At 39.5% G+C, this 21,476-nt stretch overlaps 1 protein-coding gene across 3 annotated transcripts in view; it reads left to right on the plus strand.

Moving 5' to 3' along the window:
• LYPD6 (LY6/PLAUR domain containing 6) overlaps positions 1 to 21,476 on the plus strand; it is a 141,942-nt gene that overhangs the window by 49,230 nt on the left and 71,236 nt on the right. The window contains exon 2 of one of the 3 annotated variants that reach the window (XM_054479039.2): positions 11,114 to 11,140. The exons of the other annotated variants lie outside the window; for them this stretch is intronic. The gene's annotated coding sequence lies outside the window, so the exon portion shown is untranslated. The remainder of the gene's footprint in view (positions 1 to 11,113; positions 11,141 to 21,476) is intronic. 3 annotated transcript variants of the gene reach the window in all.

Genomic DNA, 21,476 nt, shown 5'->3' on the forward strand with positions numbered 1-21,476 from the left:
ACTAAGTGCCAGGCATCTTCCTAAGTGCTAGTTTACAGCAGTGAACAAACAGAATCCCTACCCTTGAGAAGCTTCAATCTGCAGCATGGGTGAAACTGACAGTGAGCAAGATAAATCAGTAAACAACAGTAGATATCAGAAGGTGAGAAGGAAGTACTGTAGAGAACTCCCTCGAAACAGAGCAGAGGAATGGGAAGGATTTGCAGTTTTCAATAAGGAAGGCTTCCCTGAGAAGGTGACCTTGAATAAAAACTAGATGGAGGTAAAGAGGCAAATGCCACAGGTCTCTGGGGAATCTTCCTGACAGAGGAAAGAGCACATGCAGATGCCCTGAGGCAGGAGCTAGTTGGCAAGTGTGAGAAGTAGCAAGCAGTGGAATGATCCTGAATAGGAGATAAGGTCAGAAATGGGGAGCGGGGGCAGCTCTTGATTATATAGTGTCTTGAAGGACTTTGTTATACCTCTGGATTTTACTGAGTGAGGAAGAAAGCCACAGGGGTGTTCTAAGCAGAGCAAAGATATAACATAACTTATCTTTTAAAAGAATCACTCTACATGACATACTAAGAAGAGGCTATAGAGGCGAAGCAGGGAGCCCAGGTGGGAGGCTAATGCAATATTCCAGACAAGAATTGATGGAGGTGGTAAAGGGGCAATCCATTTGAAAGATTTGCATATGGTAAGTTGTGAGTGTGGGACAAAGTGTAGAGTCAAGGATAGTCCAAGCATTTTGGCCTGAACAGCTAGAAATATGGGAGTGGCCATTAACTCAGGCAGGGTACTCTGTGAGCATAGCAGATGTTTGGAGACTGACCAGTTATTCTGTTTTGGACATTGCAAGTTTTATAAGGGCATGAGACCTCCAGGAGGAAACAATGGGTAGACAGTTGGATACAGAAGTATGCAACTCAATGAAGACATCCGGGATAAAAATATATAGTTGAGAGACATGAGCATACGGATGGTATTTAAAGCCATCAGCCTGGATGAGCACACCGAGGTATGAGTGAGAAAGAAGGTATTGAATGAAGGGTTTAAGGACTGACCTTTGGGGTACTCAATTTTGAGTCTGGGACACAGGGAAATAGCAAAGGAAGGTGAGAAAAAGCAACCATTAAAAAAGAAGGAAAGCCAGCCCAGAGAAGAGTCCCAGAAGCCAACTGAAGAAGAGGATATGAAGAAGATGTGATCTCCTGTGTCAAATGCTGTAAATAAGATGACAACTGAGAACTGAGCAGTATGTTCAGCACCATGGACATCATCAGTGGCCTTGAGAATTGTTTGGGTGGTGTGGTGGGGCAGATGCTTTTTGGAGGGAGTTGACAACAAAATGGAAGAAGAGGAACTGGAGACAAGTGTAAAGACTCTTGAAGAGTTTTGCTGCAAAAGGAAGAGAAGAATAGTCTGGTACCTTATAGGGGAACTTCAGTCAGGGGGATTCTGTTTTGTTGTTTGGTTTGGTTTGGTTTTTGCCTTTAGAGGGGCGAAACAACAGTATGAAGGTTTATTGCTGGTACTGAAGTAGTAGAGAGCAAAAAGTTAATGATACTGAGGGGAGAATTGCTATTGGGTTGCTGAGTAGGGAGGAAGAGATGGGGTCTGTTGATGAGGTGGCCCTGTTTTAGGAATATAGTTCATCCTCTGTAACAGGAGGTAGGCAGAGTGTATGGGCAAGATTCTCACAGGTAGATAGAGGTGGTGGTGAGACCATGTGCAAGTTCTTTTCTGATTTCTTCAGATTTTTTAGTGAAGTCAGAAAACAGGTCACCAACAAAGAGTGATGCTTGGGTAGAAAATGATAGAAATTTGAAGATACAGAAGGAAGATAGAACATTGTCATCAAAGAGAGTGAGAGCACAAGTGGACTAATGTCTAATACTGCAGACTAAATTTTAATGGTAACGGTAGATTTTTATTAACCTACATTTATCAGTGCTTTTCCATTTACCAAGTGCTTTCTCATATGTTCGTTGCCCCAACAACCCTGTGAAGTTGGCAGAGAGTTGGGTGTTCTAAAATCACACAGCTTGAAGTCAAAGTGTGGATCTCAAATCCAGGTCATCTGAATTGCAGTATAGAATTCTTTCCTTCTGTTAATATTCTCTTTTTAAATGACTGTTAATTCGTGATGATTTCCAGGTCTGAATGTACTCATAGGATCTCTTTTTTCCACTTATGTGTTTTATTGCTCTGAATAGTCCTAGAGAGGAAAGATCAGATTAAGTATTTTTTGTTCATTACTATTAAATGTTGAGTTTCACCATTTTTCAGTTATAGTCCAGTGTATAGCAAGTTTTAATGGGGAGAAAGTCCTTGCAGAGCTTAAAAATGAAACCTTCTTAATAGGAAAAACATAACCTTGTTAATGGAAGTTTTGGTTGCTTTCCAGCCCAAAAATACATTTTTAGAAATATATTAATTAACACTAGAAGTTATAATTTCCTTAAGTGAAAAGTATTATCATAAGTAAGGTTGAGGTATATGGAATTGCTCTTCTTACCTTGCAGTCACATCTCATACAATGCTAATTGTGCCATATGCATAAGTAATATTGGGTTAAAATATCTCTCATGTTCCCTTAGAGATGATTAGAATTTTTAGGTGGAATTATTTTCCTATTGTATTAGAAGTCATTTAATCAATTTCAATTCATACATCTTCTCAAAATGCCTACTCTTAAAATGAACTCTTTGACATACTCTGCCATCTGAATATTTGCTCATTTCTTTCCACCTTTTTTCAGACTTGATTCTGTGGCCCTATATCATGTTTGTGAACCTCATGTTGACATCAGTCAGCATTTCAGTTCAGTATTATTCTCCATACCATAAATACTGGAGTTTCTAAATCTCTCATCAGCTTGATTCAAATCTTACATAAGATTTAGTTAGTGTTAGAACAATTCAGCTGTGCACAAATTCTGGTCAAACAAAAACTGTAAGAATTGAGATCATTTTAGAACATCTGTAGAAAAGTAGTAGATTTGATAGCCTGTTTGCTATCAAATTGATAGCCTATTATAATTCTGTTAGCTCATTAATGTAACAGAAATTAATGAAAATATTGTGGACTCTTTTCTAGAGTTCTTTAAGATAGATTAAGTTTTCTTATAGTACTTCACATATGGTTTTGCCTGGATAAAAGGCAATATATCTAGAATCTTTGATCTCTTATAATACTCTCCAAGGAAAATGGTCAGAATAAAAATTTCAAATGTCAATATCTGGTCTATAAAAAATTCTAATAAGTGCTTTTTAAATAAAACATTTCAATAGGGTATTTTTATTGTGGTGAAATATATATTGCATAAAATTTACAATTTTAACTAAAGTGTGTAATTCAGTGGCATTAATTAATTCAGTGTTTTGCAACTATCACCACTATTTCCAAATCCTTTTCATTACCTAAACTTAATAAGTGCTTTTGAAATTACAGAAAAATATTAAAACTTTTCTATGCCGGTTGACTAACCCTGAATAATGCCTTGAGTTTTAATAGGTCAGTAAAAATGTTTTGGGTCAAAAACTGAGTGTTCATTTTGTAATATTTTTGTTTCTTACTAGGATAAACTTAACCGCATCTTTTGGCTCATTGATTATTGTTAAAATTCAGTTTTTTTGGGGGGTAGGGCGATTGCTTTTGTGAGCCTTCTTTTAATCCTTTTTATCAGAGTATCACAAAATTAAACTCAACATCTGTTTAATATCAAAGAGATTTGATGATCATGTGCAGTCCAGAGATGAAAGTCAGTTCAGTTTAAAGAGACTCCAAAAACAGATGACTAAAGGAAACAGTACATGGAAATGGGAGTGAGAGAAACATTCATCTTACTGAGTCATTATGGGTCAAAGCCTTCCATGTACTGTGTAAAAACCATAGAAAGAACCAGTTTGGTAGATTCCAATGAAGTGATCATACGTTGAGCACATTTATAACTTTTCAATTTAAAGCATTGGTCCATTTGCTTTTGGATAATAGTGGGGATGATTTCCTAGTAACTGATGATATGTACTAGTAAGTAATAAAACTGAGTTTCCCTACATATGGGGTGTTTATTATAACCTACACCTCTTTCTTCACCTATAAAACACATATTTGTTCCTAAGGATCTAAATTAAATACTTTGTTTTGTGAAGTCTTCCTCAACTCCCATAGACAGTCAATCAATCTTCCTTTGGTGTAATAATATGCTACAAGAAATACATATTATAGCAAACATCACATTAAATTCCTGTTTTTTCTACACTGTAAGCTGCTCAAGGGTAGAGGCTATCTTTTATTCCTGCTTATATTCTCAGTATAGTTCATGTCCCATAGTAGAATCCCATTAAATATTTGTTGACTCACTATTTGAATGGATGAACTGATCAATGTAAGCATCCATACTGGAATCTTCATTTTTTAACAGCATCTCAATTATAAGATGTTCGTATTTTATTTACTAAGGGAATTAGCAAAATATATATAGGGTTCAGTCGTATGCATTGAGGCAGCAGACATTTCCATTTATGACATAAGCTGAAGGCAGAGTATTCTTATCACAAACTCCTGGGCATTTGTCAGTGCCTGTAGAAAACTCAAATGACATCTGCAATCGAAATACCTGGATGTCTGTGTTTGTTGGTTGTGGGGTTTGAGAAGGCACTACAGGGGAATGTGTTTCCTCCAAGTTGCCTATGCTAGACTGCAAAATCTCCATCATCTGCTTTGTTCCTGGGCAAAGGCTCAGCACTGGCCCCAGTCATGGGCACTGGGGCCATTCCATTTGACATGGCGCCTACCACAGAGGTGTGCTTGTGTTGGCACTATAGCTGTTAACAGTACCACAGAGGTAATAGCACAGAGGGAATAGCCTGACCCAAGGTGTCACCATGCATCTCTGTGACTAGACAGTGGGACTTCCCTTACTCCTCTCCAGGCTCTGTTTATGGATGTAGACAGCATTTCTCTACCTTCAGTAGCTTTGTGGGACCATCCTTTCGTTTCCTCTCCTTTCATTTTATCTCTCTTCCCTTTGTTTCCCTTCTGATTCCTCCTTTGCCCTGAAGGAAAGTTATGAAGCTCTAGGTGGCAGAGTGGAAATGGGTAAAGATGGGGTGTTCATTAGCGCCTGATGTGTATTCACTGTGTGTAAACCCAGCCTACCCATCTCAGAGACCACCTTTGCCTGAGATCCTCTATTTAACATGTGGCATTCAGAGCAGAAGCGTCTGAAAGGCACATTTCTTCCACTAAACCTCCAAGAGGACAAACCCAGCAAGGACATAGTGGATTTATCTGAGTTTAATGGTATTAGCCTGAGACCAGCCATGATGTGCCAAAGACATTGGCAATTTGGAAAACTACCAACAGAGTCCTAATGTCAGTCATGTCTGCATAGGGCTACCTTGGTGACTTTTTTGCTAAAATTCAGGGACTTAGCTGGTCTCCTCAGCCAGGCAGTTGGAGTGATTTATTTTCTGGGACTGAAATGACCAGTGGATTCAGTGAAAGCAATTAGACTGACTTTGTATAGATACTGGAATTTTCCTTTCCCATGATTAACAAACAGAGTAGTTAAGCCTTGTTTGTTTGTGCTCATTCTGGAACAGAACAGCTATGGCAAAGGGGGAGGGGAAAGGGGTTGACTTTTCTCGCGCACTGGAAATCAAAATGCACATTTGTCTTTGTGTATACAGAAAGAGGGAAAAAGAGAACAAGAGCGGCAGAGAAGGAGAGAGGCAGAGAAGAAGTGAGGCAGAGAACAGAAATTACCTGCTTTAGAGAGTGGAGTGGGGTTGGGACTCCCTTTCCAGGGGTTAGAAGATTAAGGCAGCACTTGGGTCTGGAACACTGCTACTGTTCCCCACGTATGGTTAAATAGATACATCTTGGCAAAAGATTCAGAATTTCCCCCCAGACCTGTAATTAACCATTACAATTGCCTATGTTTTCCAAAATGAAAATTTCCTTAAAACTTAATCCACATATTTTAACCTTTTAAATCTTTTGTAAAGAGATAAATAGCATGTGGGGGAAGTTACCCCTTCTTGAAGAATGACGATTAACCTGAACTCAGCTATAATTATAAGGAAAGAAGAATCTTTAGAAAAGCAATGGCAGGGTACTAGGTTTTATATCCTGTTGTACCTAGATTTAGAGTATTTTGGTTTCCATTACAGCTGCCTGAGCATTTCTTCCTCTGTGTAAGATGATTTTTAGATTTCTCATTCACCACATACTTTAAATTTTAATAACATTATGGACATGGAGGGTTCTGATTTTCTGCTTCTTACCAGTCTCATCCTCTTACCTCAGCTGCTAGAAACTGTTCTCTCCACAGTAAGCCTGTTTGCATCCTAAAGCCTTCAGCAGTGAGGGTGGAAATGCGTTCTTGAATATCAGGCTCAGCGTGGGGACGTGTGACCTGCTTTCCAGATGGAAACCATGAGAGCCGTGCATGTAGACATATTCCCAATTGCTGAAAACAAGGAGGTGGTGAGCACAGGATGGTGCTGGTGGCGAAGAACCATGTCTTCTCATTTAACAAAGATGGACTATTCAGAAAATAGACATTTTAGAACAAATCTGAATGCTAATAGAATTTCTGAAAAGGGAGAGAATGGATATAAAGTATACTGTAATCAACACTGGGAAGTTCTGGTAGACCAAAATGAACGTACAGTTTCTGTGTGGCAGCCTGCAGCCAAGCCAGATGGCTGACAGTGGGCCTTACCTTCACTACATCTTGAGTATAGACAATGAAAAAAATTGAGAACATGGAAAGAGTTTTATCAAGACTTGGAAGATATTTAAATCACCCTTGCATGTAGTGCACAATCATGGCTCACACAGCAGCTATCTTGCTTCCCGGTTATGAAAACAGAGCACTCTGTCCCCACCCCCAACATGACCCGCAGGAATCTGTGTCTCCTGGAAAGGCTGGGAACTGCAGTGGCCATTGAGACCAAGTCGAAAAAAAATCTCAGTGCACCCAGCAGGCCACTTCTCTCTAGCAATATCAAAGTGTGCTGTTTAGGAAAGCCAGCCTCTTCCTTAGTTTGAGATCCTCTATTTTTTTATAATATTAACTCTCATTTCAATGTGAACATCTGAACAAAAAGTTTTTTCCAAATGAATAGAGCCAAGGGGAGATATTGTATTGAGTGTGGATAGCAGAATGAGAAAGAAAATGTTTTAAGTACTTCTAGTTCCATTTAGTCTTCTTGATACTTTTCTCTTAGGCCAAACCACTTTGAGTAACAGAGGTCCTTGGCTAACTTCCAGGTGGAAAGAAGCAAACTGGCATTCAGTTCCATTCTCTTTCTCATCTTGCCCTTTTTTGAGGTAGCACTGACTGGTATGTTAATTTCACTGGTTCATTTTTCATTTAATAAATGTGTACCTAAGATTTACTTCATGGGAAGCGCTGTGTTAGTTGCTAGTGATGCAAAGATTAAAAAGACAGGTTGCAGCCTGGAGTGACTCCTTTGGGTGGAATTAAGGAAGCATCAAAGAATTTAGCAACTCAGCGGGAAAGGATTGGGGTGGAGTTCTAGAGGGGGAATCTGCTTGAGCTGAGATAGGGTAGACAGTGAGCACGAGGGGCTCCCAGCAAGGGGAATAGGTCAGACGAATGTGGGTGAGTGAGGGAATATAGAGGGAGCCATGAGGTAAATGATGAAATAAATGGAGAAAATGGGAACCTGTAGTTTTATCAAGAGTTGGAGCATCTTCTCAATTGTCTTTGCATGTAGTGCACAAAACCAAGGTTCATCCATCAGTCACTCTTGGCCTGTGGAAGGTGGAGTCTACATGAAATATGACCTTGGTGTTATACTAAGCAGTTTTGACTTCTTCTAAGTATTTGGTAGGGAACACTGAAGGACTTGCAACTGGGACTTACATGTCCATATTTTCATTTTGGAAAATGTGTTGTGACCCTCAGTTCTAAATGACCGAGCCTTACTTAAATCACCTTATGCCTAAAGGAAATTTTGAGTAAAGTTGAAATATTCTATGTCTTCTAAATAGTAACCTAAATTTCATTTAGATAATTAAATATGTATAACTACCTTTCTCTCCCTCTCTCTCTCTCTTTTTTTTTTTTTTTGGTCTAAGTTGGTCTACAGTGTCTGAAAGAGTTGAGTGGATTTCTTTAGAAGCAGAGGAAGTGTACTTTGATACTGTCAGTGTGCCATGGATATACAAGGGCACAGGATTAACCTGGGATGATTCATTCACATGAATTCAGAAACATTGCTATTAAATGAAAAAAAATGTATATATTATGGAGTAGAATGCAATTGGCATGTTTTAAAAACAAACATGAGGCATGAAGGAAGTTTCTACTTTGGGCTGAATCTCAAGCCCTCTTGGGTGGGTGCCTGCTCTGCTCTGCAGTGGGGTTGTCAAGAAGACTGAGAAGCACTGGGCTCTGTTGTTGAGCAAAGCCAAGCACCAGAAGGTCCTTATGCAGAGATGGTGTGTCAGGAGAACATGTCTGGGTGTTAGTTAATGCTCCTGGAACTCTCACACAACTCCGCTAGGGGGATGAGGAGCTGGGAAGGTAGGGGGTGTGGTGGGAGGGAGAGTCATGTAATTCTTGTTTCAAGGCCTGGCTTCTTTTTTACAAGATGATTAGCTACATTTAAAAACCTGTTCTTTACACATTCTTAATTTTGCTGGAGTTGGAATATGTTTTCCTCTTCTCTGTGTTGGTATTTTATGAGCAGATCAACTCAATCTGTTTTCAATAACATTCAAGTTAATAGTACTATGACTTAGATTAAAAGAAAGATTAAAAGTTATCAACAGCTTGATATACTTAACCCTTCCTAATGCTGGGCACATTAGCTTTCCTTTCCTGGATGGACTGAGAAAATTCTGGAAAGTAGTTGCCCAACAAAATAGGTTAGCACTGTACTGCACACTTTGTTCAGCTTTACTGTGGGCATTGTCAGATCAGGTTACAGCATAGGATTTAAAGGTCAATTATGCCATGACTTTAGGGGAAAGAGAGAGTGGCTAGAAGGTTAAAAAAAACCCCTAAGTTTTGGCTTTTAAAGACTTATGAAATTGTATTCCCTTTGTGACATTTGATGAATCACTTTTCTTAATTTCCATTCTGATAACAATCTCCCTAACCTTTTCCTAGGAAGCTCTTTAATGGCAAAAATACTGTCCTGTAGATGCCCGAGAGAGTTGGGGCCAGTTATACAGGGTGGGGGAGAGTTTGGGGAGCTACTCCTGTCTCTCCGAGTTGATTTGATACTGCTTCCTTGAATTTACTGAAATCAGGACACCTGAAGAGATTAAAATTTTGTGGCATAAAAACAGTCACAGCTAGGCATGGAACTGGCTTCAGGGAGAATGACCAAGTTAGGCATTTAGAGGATGAGAACCACATTACAGATATATGAAAATCAGAGAAGCCAAAATGACCCCATGCATTAATGAATGGCCTGAGGGAACATCTGTGGTTGTCTGCGTCTTAGCTTACAAACTGAATCCAGGGACGTTTTCATCACAATGCCTGCATTTGAATAGCATGGAAGGTCACCAGGATTAAGAGTTTTGACCTGTCAGCGCAATGGGGTTTAGGTTTGTTATCTTTATTTTTGGTCTGTAAGCTCTTTTGTTCAAGGCAAAGTTGATCTCTCCCTGAGCCAGGCCTTGAGTGGAGGTGGACTGGCTTCATGTTTCTAATTAGTCAGACACTCCCCCTGCTCCTGACTACTGATGGATGTCCTGTTAGTTCAGGACCCCCAAGCCCTCTCTCTCTTTGAGCTGCAGTGCAGGGATCCACTTTAGTACTGAACTGTCATTTGTGTGGTTAGCATGGTGGTCAGCTTTCTTGAGATTATGTTAGCAGACCCCCTCCCTATCCCTGGCTCTTGACCTTTTAGCATACAGCCTCTTGGCATTTTCCCAAATGGAATAATATATGTGTAAGCACATTGAACAGCATTATATGCTGTTTGCTAATCAGATGTGGTTGACTATAATTATTTTACATTCAGTTCCTTGTTGGTAGATATTCTGTACAGGTAGTTCATTTGTATTTTGGATCTTGATTAATTTTCACGGTACCATATATTGACCTTGAAAGAAGTCTTGGTCAGTTTTGAAAATCTTTAGCCATGCAATGGTTAGTCCTTCAGCCCCACCATTTAGTTTGGCTTTCTGGCCTCTTACCCGAAGCATCTTATTACTTCATCTCTACTTTGAATGATCTCTTGTCCATCCTTTAGGAAGGACAGTGGCCCTTGTCCCTCGGGGGAGACTCTCCTACATGCTGTAGCTGTGAAGCTAAATGCTCACTGGTTCTTACTGGTTTAGGGGATTTGGGGAGGCCTGGCTTGTCCTGGGTCCCTATCTTCCACTCATGCAGTACTTCCTGTGGTTCCATTTAATTGTACATTTGTATGTTGGTCATTTCAACCTTGCTTAGTGGCCCTCTGTCCTACTTAGAGACAGCTAACTTTTTTGGCTTTCTAGAAAATTCCTTGGGATTTGTTGCAGCATTACCCACTCCTCAGTCATGTAGGCCCTGTCTGTACTGCTTATCCTAGCTTCCATTTTAAATCTCAGTACCTCAATTCTTATGATAGCCAATTCTATCTTAGCATTATGACTTCTTGATGTCCAGCAGAAAATATTGCAATCCATTAACACACAGAATAGTGCAGACAGTTAATTGAATGGAAATATTACTAGATGTACTTTATAGATGATGAACAGATTATGACATCATGTAGCTATAATTGGGTTCTTCCTTGGAGAGATTCATCAATAATAAAAACAACTTTTATTTATTGAGAATATATGCTGGATTGCATAATGCTCTAAGTATTTCCCGTAACACTTTCAACCTGTATGGTGAGCATTGGTATCCCCATTTTATAGAGGAAGGACATGAGATGCTTGCCTGAGGTGGAATCAGTGTTATTGTGCCAATATATCTGACTTCAAAGTCAGTTTTCCATTAGGCTATGTGGCTATATATTCACAAAGAAGAATCCTAGTGGTGATAATTAGTGACCTACTATTGGCAGGAGGAGACACTAGCGTTCTCTTGAATGTACGCCATATTTGCTTATCAACTGATTGATCCTTTTTTGTTATCTGCCAGATGCTGACATGGTCTCGAGTTTTAAAGGTAAGTAAGACTTGGCTCTTACCTCAAACATTTCATAGTTGAGTGGGGGAACCACTTGTTTAATGTCACAGAATTTTTGATCTGGTGGAGAAAGGTCATGAAACTACTACCTTTGAGCTTTTTCTTATTCCAACTCCCTTTTTTCCCCCCGATAATGAAGAAAACTTCTTGCCCTAAAGAAATGCACCTTAAGGGATGGCATAGACTGTTGTGGATCTTCATATGCTTGTGGGGTTTTTTTTCTTTCAACTTATTTTGTTACTGGAGCTGTGTGATCTTTGCTTTGAGGTCAAATTCCACAAAAGGAGCTAAGATTGTATAAGTATAATTATGTTTCACATCTATAGGGCCCCTCATGATCTATAAAATGCCTTCCATATACATTACTTGATTTGCTCCTAGAAGGGCAAATATTTGATCCCTGTTTCACAGTGGTACACTTAGGGGCCACTCAAGGGTATGTGATGAGCTGGACATGACCCTGAGTTCTCCCTGCCTGTGACATACCTCCCTTTCAATAAGAGGAAGAGGTGTTGCTGGCAGAAGCTTTCTGGAAGAATAGAAGGTATATTAGAAGGAAATGTGGCTATGTGCATCCCTATTGGTGGGGAAATAGAAACTAATTGATGTACCTCACCAGGACAAATGGTTTGGCCAACTGGGGCCCAGAAACAAAGCAGGGGGAAGCCATCGAAGTCGGTGCCTGAATCAGCTAGGGCTGCCATAACGAAATACCACAGACTGGGTGGCTCGTACAACAGTCATTTATTTTCCCATAATTCTGGAGGCCAGGAAGGCCAAGATCAAGGTGCCAGCCAGTTTGGGTCTTGGTGAGGGCCCACCTCCTGGCTTACAGACCTTTGCCTTCTAGTTGTGTCCTCCCATGGGGATGGGGTGGTTAGGGCAGACCAAGTTCCATGGTGCCCCTTCCTATAGGGCACTAATCTCACCATGAGAGTCCTACTCTCCTGAACTCATCTAACCCTAATCACCTCCCAAAGACCCATCTCCAAATATTGGAGGTTAGGGCTTCACCATGAATTTTGTGGGGATACCATTCAGTACATAGCATAATGGTGGAGAGGTTAAAACATGTGGGGGAAGATTGCACTCCAGGATGGTCAGGGCAAGTGTGTGGGTGTTTAAGTGTGGGCATAAAAGGCATAATCAACAAGGTTATAGAAAACAATCTCTCAGTGGTCTGTTTGGACTGCAAGTAAGAGGAAAGTGGGACTTGTGAATGCTTGGCATAACTCAGCTCTTCTCTCAACTCTTGGAAACTCACATGGTAACCAGTCCCCCTGAGGACCAGGGAAGCTGTGACGGCATGGGAGAGAGTGTTGTCCCCATTGCCATAAGCAGAATGCAAACGTGTTATTTATTTATTTTTGAGGCTATACGAATATCTGTTCTTTTGAAATACATTAGGTTCAAATTTGACCCCCGGGAAAGTTTTCTGTCACTTGAGAGGATACTGCTTTATGTATGACCCCACTAGAAAGACTAGTCCTTGGCTGGGCGTGGTGGCTCATGCCTGTAATCCCAGCACTTTGGGAGGCTGAGCGGCCAGATCACAAGGTCAGGAGTTCAAGACCAGCCTGACCAATATGGTGAAACTCCGTCTCTTCTAAAAATACAAAAAAATTTAGCTGGGCCTGGTGGTGAGTGCCTATAGTTGCAGCTACTTGGGAGGCTGGGGCAGGAGAACCACTTGAACCCGGGAAGCAGAGGATGCAGTGAGCCAAGATCGTGCCACTGCGCTCCAGCCTGGGCGACAGAGCGAGACTCCATCTCACAAAGAAAGACCAATCCTTGTGCTTTGGCCCAGGTACATGGTGAAGTGTATGGTCTTGTGTTCTTTTGACATACTCACCTGATTGAGCAGAATCTCACACAAGTCTTCCCTTGCTTTCGAAGTTACAATGACTCAGAGACAGCTATAAAAGCCTTTTTTTCATGGTAATTATAATCAGACATCTGAATACATTTATGCATCTATAGCTTCTCAGTTTTACACGTAAATAGATGCCATCAGAAGTATTTTGAGGGCTGATTTAGCTCGAAGAGGGTCCATTTAAAACCTATTCTTGTGTTCCCATCATTTTCGGCAGCCAGGCAACTGAGGTCAGTGTGCTCATAAACGACTTAGGGTGAGTGTGTGAATTAAAAGCTCTTCTATGTGTGATGGTAACAGGGTATTTTCTGCTCACAATTACAGAAGCATACATTTTGAAAGTAAATAGCCTCATAGTTGTTCTTTCAGGTACTAAAGAGCCAATTTATCAAGAATTAAGGCCCACTGAGTTAGGGGGCATAAAAGCAGAGTGGACAGGGCAGCCTCACCAAGATGGAGCTTGAGCCAAGTGTGGTCCTCCTGGTCCCGTGCGGGCAGCCAGCAGGCTACTGACTGTGTGGTGCACTAAGGAGCCACCTTTTTGGACTGCATTACTTAAACATCAGAGGGTAAGTATTATGCACAAATCTGAGGAAGATTAAGGGATCTGGGTTTCTCTGTACCGTGAGAGAAGATGAGATTAGCTTTCCCCAGCTGGAGAGACTGGAGACATTTTAAAAAGCATTTTAACCAGAGGGTTTTCTAAGTTCTCCTGGAATCCATTACCATCTATTAGCTTTGAAACACTGACTGCCAAAAAGATAGGGCAGTGACAGGGCAATTTGCTCTCCTTTGTGGTGAGGTTTGAATCCCAAGGTGCCAGCTGAGACTGGAAGGACTCTCCAGACCTGCCGATAGAGGTAGGGAGATATTACACAAAGCCTGCCTACAAATCGGGCAGCTCGACAGTCTCAAATATAAAATGCAGTCATTAGCTTACACTGTCACATTTCTAGCTGAATGACAAGAGGACTTAAGACCTTCTGTTTGGAAAGTCAGAAACTAATGTTTTTGCTTCAACTCTTAACTCGCAATGATGTCATCTCCTGTTGCTGCACAGTCCTGTGGAGAAAATCAGTCCATATTCTTGTTTTCCTCTGGATGGAGGTGATTTTAGAGCCATTAGTGCTTCTAGAAGCTTCCCTCCCCTCTGGGTCCCTGAGGGGATTCTTTTGGTACAAGTAGACAGAGTTGTCAACAGGTGATCACGGACCTCTGAAAATAGTAGTAAAAATAGCAATCATTATTCTATGTGTCAGGCACTGTGCCATGGGCTTTTACTCTCCACCGTATTTAACTCCTCAAAATATAATAGGAAAGCCCACCAACTTGGCATCCATTTTGGATATATTTTAAAACTAAATTTACACCCATACATTTATATTTTATAATTTTAGTATTTTCGATAATAAAATGTTTTTTTTGATCACATAAAGTAAAAACTATTTGACATTTCATCTGTCTGTAATGACCACAAATAGCATTTTGGTGCTCATTCTTTCATATATCTCTCTCTCTTTCTGTCTCTCTCTACACATGCACTGGTGTGTGGCATGGGTATAAATAGATTTTCACAAATTACATTATACATTTTATACTTATTGTACATAGCTTTTAAAAGTTATGTTCTGTTCCTTTCCTTCCCTTGATACTCACTCCCCGCTCACCACCATCAACCAGTGTTGAACAGCCTAGTTTGTAGATGTCCACATTTCTATCCATGTTTATGTATATATTTATGTTTTGTTTTCTACAAAAAGTCACCCTCCAAAGCGGTATTTGTCATGTGCCCAGGATCCATTATTCACAATTCAAAATGGTGGACAAGATATTCCAAAAAATGAGATTATTGAAACATATATTCTCTGCATGTTACTTTTCTCACTCAACAATACCTCATGGACTACCCTTCCTGATGGTTTCGGGCTGACTCACTCTGTAATGGCCTTGGAATAGGATGTGAGGTGGGAGACCAACCATTTTTTTTTTTTTTTCCATTTGAGTAGTCAGTTGTGCATGTGCCATTTATCAATAAGCTGTTCTCTCCACCATGGATCACAAGACTCACCTTGTCACGTAGAAGCTTCTGTTGATACTGGAATTGATTTCCGAGTTCATCTGTCAGTTCTGTTGTTTATTCCCATGCCATGTTTTCATTTTAGTGGATTTAAGTCTGGTATGATACTCCCCTCATAATTCTTTTTCAAAAGTTTTCTGCCAATTTTTGGATATTTGATATTACCTAAAAATGTATTATATCCACATTAAAAATTTTGGGATTCTAATTAAATGTATATGTGAATTTTGAATTTATATGCTTTAATTTTTCTTTTCCTTTTTAATGACAGTATAATGCTATTGTAATTTTTTTCAATTTGCATTACAGATATTTTAAAAAGTCCTAAACTTTTCCAGCCACCTGATTAAATTCCTTCATTGATTCGAGTACTTTTTATTTTTAGAGTTGGTGTTCTAGGAGTATGAATATATTAGCAGGAAGGGAAAATTTTGTCTTCTCGTTTACTCTGTTTATAGTAACTATTTTTTCCCCTCAATTTGAATTATAATGATAACAGCAGGTATCCCATCTTATTCCTGGCATTTGATTGTTTGGAATGATGTTTGCAATTGATTTTTGATGAATCCATATTCAAGAGGTTTCTTTTATTCCTATTTTACTTGAAGTTTTATTAGAAATGGCTGTTGAATTTCACCAAATGCTTTTTTAGAACTTATTGATATAACCAACCACTTTTACTCCATGCATTTGTTGCTCTTATGAATGATGGTAATGGATTTGCTGATGTGAAAACTGCCTTTCTGGAGTTGTCCTTGTTTGATCATTGACAATATTCATTTGATATGGTTTTGGGTTTTGCTTCATAATGTTTCATTTAGAATTTTAACAAATATTTACAAGTGAGATTGCTCTGTAGTTTTCTTTTATTGTACTGCCTTTACCAGTTTTGGTTTTAAGGCCAAACCAGTTTCATAATATGGACTTAGGTGATTTTCTCTATGTTTCCATTGTCTTGCATAATTTCAATCACATTTCTGTCCTTTAAGTTATATAGAACTCTCTGTGAAATCAACTGTTTTTTCTCTCTGCTTTTTTTTTCCTCTTAGTGATAGAAAATCACTTCACCTATCTCTCCTGTGGTAACTGGTCTATTCAATTTTCTACTTGAGTCAGTTTTGTTCCTTTATGTTTTGTGGAAAGCCACATCAAGAACTTCAGAATGCTCTTCTTTCTCCCCCTTCTGCCTGCAGCCCTGCTTCTTCCTAGTGCCTATGTTTTCTTTTGTTCCTGAGTATTAGTATACCCTTGAAGTTTGCCTCTTATTTCAGAAATCTTTAATATTTATTTACATGTTCTCAGTCATGGTATCATTTTCCATTTAGATTTCATAATGTATTTGCAAGATACCCTTCTCACCACTCTTTTCTCCTTTCCCCTCCCCTCTCCCTGGAGATCTCTGCTCTGATTTATTCTTGTTGCATTAGAGTCTTTCTTGATGTTTTCCTCAGGTGAAGCATGGGGTTGATTTACTATTGAAACTACATTATTCCAAAGATTTTCTTTCTAACTGTATAATCTTGAGAATGTTATTTAACTTATCTGAGTCTCAGTCTCCTTAACTGTAAAATGGGAATTCTAAGAACAGAGACCTCACAGGAACTTTATGAAGATGAAATGAGTTAATATATGCATTCTGGTTATCTGTTGCTACATTGTCCCTCAGTGGCTGTGGGGGACTGGTTCCAGGACACCCTCTGCCCTCCCATACCAAAATCCACAAGTGCTCAAGTCCCTTATATAAAATGGCTTAGTATTTGCATATAACCTTTGCAGCTCTCCTATATACTTTAAATCATTTCTATATTATAATACCTAATACAATGTAAATGCTATGCAAACAGTTGTTATACTGTATTTTTTATGTTTTAAAAAAATATATTTTATCCATGGTTGGTTGACTTCATCAGTGTCGAACCTGTGGATATGGAGGGCCAGCAGTATATAATGAACTACCTTAAAACAGCAGTGTAACAACAATATATTGTCTCTCATGGGTCTATGAGTTGGCTGGGTTTAGCTGGGCAGTTCTTGCTTGGGGGCTGTCATGGTTGGAGTCAGATAGCAGCAGAGGCTGGAGTCCTCTGAAGGTTCAGCTGGGCCGGGAGTCCCAGATGGCTTTTTTATTTATCGTCTCAGTGTTCCTCCATGAGGCCTCTGTCTCCATCAGGGTAGCCTGGATTTCTTACCTGCTAACTCAGGGTTCCCAGAGGCAGAAAACTGCTGGTCTTCATAATGTCTTGGCTCAGAACTGGTGTAGCAGTGCTTCAACCACATTCTGTGAAGTGGAAGAATAGACTCTACCTTGAGTTGGAGGAGTGGCACAAGTAGAGAGGGAGGGAAAGAATTAATGATAGCCACATTTATAGACAAACTACCACAATAAGTGAAGTGCTTAGACTAGAATCTGGCACTGAATAAGTGCTATAGAATTATTAACTCAGTGATATTATTGCGGTCGTTCAATTACCTTCAGAATTTGCTTTTACTCTGAGAGCTGAATGATGTCTTGTATGAGTATAGAAGTCTAGGACTGCGGTTCTTTTCTGTAAGTAATGTGCAGATGAAGTGTGATGCCAGTCTAATGACTCTTCCTTTGTAGGCAAGTTGTTATTTTTATCTAGGAGCTTTCAGTAAAAGCAGAAATAAGATAGTTATCACCACTTATTAACAGACCTTTTGAGGTTCTAGAAAATATAAGACAAGAAAAGGAAGAAGTAGATATTGAAAAAAATAAAATTTCCTCTCTGTGCTGATGATTATTTTTAGCAAGCCCAGGATACTCCATTAAGAAAAAAGCAGCTAACTAGAATTAAAGAGGGAACATAGTAAGATGAGACATTACAAGATAAACATGTAAACACAATAGCTTTTTTTTTCTATTCTAGCGAGCACCATAGTTTGGATTGATAGAAAGTCTTTTATAATCTATTCTAAACCTGGTACTGGACGAGCTCTTTCAGTTCAGTTGGATGAGACTTCTTATGCCAACTGAAGTCTTTTTAAAAAGTAGGGATTTTTTTCACTTTTATTTCTTCAGTTACTGTCTCTCTTCCATATACTCCTTTTTCTCTGTTACTTGCTTGGCTGTGATATGACAATTGCCTTTTCATGGGAAGATTTGTTCTTTTGTTATAAAGTTCTGTTTTTCCTATTGTAGAAGATTGTCCTTTGTGATATGATGGGAATAGCAAAGATGGCTTTGTGTGTGTGTGTGTGTGTGTGTGTGTGTGTATGTGTACGTGCACACTCGTTTTGTTGTTTTTGTCTCCTGGCTGTCCTGAAACTGTTTCCAGCAGATTTTCAGAGGGATGCTGCTTTCCTTACTTTCCTGTTACTGAGGAGGCTAGAGTGGGGAGGGGATGGGGGGTAGCAGAGAAGCTTTCCTGGAGACCTCCACAAAGGACAGGCAGCTAGACCTGCTGCAGCCCTAGCCCTCTCATGGGGTTGTTGCTGTTCACAGTTCCCAAATAGCTCGACCTGAATTGAACTCTGAGGGTGAATAGAACAATGAGAAGCCTGGAAACCAACATAAGGGGACTCAGCCACCAGAAAATAATAAGCAGAAGGTAAGTGGTGCAAGTCAAACAGAATGGATAGAGGAGAAGGTTTAATCCTAACAAAAAGGTATAAAATAATTCCACTGCAAAAAGAAAGTTTTCTAGAATTTAAACAAGTAGTTTAAAAATGAGACATTCAATATATGGAAAAGATACCCAAGAAATTGCTAAGAGATTACCTCCAGAGAGGAGGCAAAAGGATGGCTGGGGACCAAGGTGAGAAGATGACTTCCTTTATTCATTGACATTTGCCACTACGCCAAAATGATATATCATGTATATATGCAGTTATAGTTGAATGGAGAATGAAGAGGAAGGTATTAAAAAAAATCAAGCAGTGGTGTTAGGCCAGGGTGGAAATTTCCTGTTTATGAATTATAGTAGAATACAACATTTAATTTGGAATTAAAAAAATACATCTTTTTTTCATTTTCTTCTAATGAAACTGGAACAGTGTTATTAGTACCTGTAACTTTGTCAGCAATAGAAATCAAAAATATTTTCATATAATATTACAGTTGTTGCAGACATCTTGAATAGCATTTATGTTCATCAGAGCTTAAAGTTATAATTGTTCATGGTACCACCACTAGAGCTTGGTATTTAATGTCATAATAAAAGCATATGTCATTGAGTTTGTGTATTTTAGTATTTTGATACTTAAATAGGATTGGTTTCCTTAGTAATCCTATGGATTTCACTTCATACATTTAAACATATTATATTTGGGATAGGGTCCCTAGCTTTCATTAGACTGCCAAAGGGATCATGCCCTCAAAAAGGTCAAGAAACCTATGGGATATAGGGACCATTGGAGTAAACTATTGGCCCAGAAGATCAAGTGGAAGAGCAAAAACATATAAAAATATAAAAATAAAAGTGGAAAAAACCCAAAATATAAATGATAAATTATAAAATAAAATGTATAAATTATAAGTAAGTATATGGATAAATAAAAATAAGTACATAATGAAATAAAATAAATAAAATCATTAGAGGGACATAAAGAGACTTGGAGGACAGTCTAACACACCCAAAATGGGAAGAACAGAATCCTTCATAATAAAAGGATAAATCTTCCCAATAAAGGGTGGTGGTTGGGAACATTATGTCTAATAAGGCTTTTGTCCTTTGTTGTTGCTTTATTTGGATGCTCATTTTGAGAAAAACACAGCATTGGCAAAGGTTTGTTGGACCACACTTTTACTGGTCCACAAAACCCTCCAGCTGACAACCCACAGATGCAGGGTGGAAAAGCCTGTGTGACTGTCGGAGGGGAGCAGCTGGGTCCTTCCCAGCACACTGCAGCTGGAGAGAGTGTCCTGGCAGTGGGAAGTCTCAGCACAATGGCCTGGTGCTTTTCTACGCGTGAGAACAGCTAGTGAGTGATGCGTGCCCTGTGCGGGAAGCAGCAGCAGCATTAGAGTGTCCACTGTCTGAGCACTTCTTGCCTCTTACTCCACCCTCCTGGGTTACCCAGCTCTTACCATTCTTACAGGGGGTAATGAAGACATGGATTTGAGAATGCTTGAATTGTTTCCTGCTGATCGATGGTCGCACATGGCTGTTTATGTAGCAAACGGAAAGCAACATCAGTTCTTGAGACTGGTGACTGTATGTGAGAAAACGATAAAAGAATGGGGGCAGGATGTGTGTGTCAGTGAATGCTGTGTTGGTGTGTTTACGGTTCAGTGTCTTTCTGGAGCATGAGAGAGTAACAAGTATTGTTTAAACGAATGATGTTTAAACCCCGGGATTATATAGTCGTGAACTTTTTTGGAGGAAACTGCAAATGTTGCTAGAGATTGTAATTGTGTTAGTTCTTGACTAAATGTCATATATAAACTTCCTGGTAACACAATTTTAATAGCGTTAGCTACTTAATTATAACAGCATTTTACAGAAGTGTCAGGGCATCCTTAATTTATGTTTTGATAAGAGTGAAAGATTCAGAAAGTTTGCTTTCAGTTATCTAAAACTTGGGGCCTTCTCCAGCATATGCAAACAAATAGTAATGCTTAAATGCACTGTGTGTATGAGATGGGTTTTTGTTTGTGTAAATCTAGATGGATCCTCACTCCAGGGGCTTAACTAAATTGGGATTTACTTTTCTCAGTAATATGGAGACTGGTAGTGGGTAGCCGAAAGCAGGTATGAAAGCTTTGAGATACCATTCTCATTTCATCTTTCCATACCTCATGCTCCCCCAAGTGACAGCCATGCCTTTGGGCTTCTTATCTGTATTTCAGGCAGCTAGAAGGCTGAAGGACAAAGAAGGAAAAGCAAAAGTCCAATGCAAAGCTTTCTTGGAAGGCCTGCTAGTGGCTTCCACTTATATCTCGTTGGTCAGGAATGCACCACATGACCACCTGTATGGAATTCTGGGAAGTATATTTTGGATCAGGCCAGTTGCCACCTTGAAAAAAATTTTTCTATTCATAATGAAGAGGGAGTGATTGGATTTGGGATATGTAAGCAGAAGTGCCAGGCACAGGAGCCTTCACCATTCCCCTCTGTCTTTGTTCCAGCTGATTTCTGCTCATCTGGAAGGCCTCTGTCTGTGTCATCTCCTCCAGGAAGCCCTCTGTGAACCCCAGGTGGGGTTAAGTGTCCATTCTTCGAGCATTGATGGTACTCTGTATTCACACATCTCATATTTCCTGTCTTTTTCCACATACACATTTTCTATATCTGGTGGAAATCTCTAGGAGTATTACCTCATTATACTTGTAAGTGCCTTGAGAGTAGGATTTGTGTCCAATGTTTATTCCCAGCTCTTTTATTTTTAGTATTATTTTAATTTAA

Source organism: Pongo pygmaeus, chromosome 11, assembly GCF_028885625.2.
Source record: "Pongo pygmaeus isolate AG05252 chromosome 11, NHGRI_mPonPyg2-v2.0_pri, whole genome shotgun sequence".
NCBI classification, from domain to species: Eukaryota; Metazoa; Chordata; class Mammalia; order Primates; family Hominidae; genus Pongo; species Pongo pygmaeus.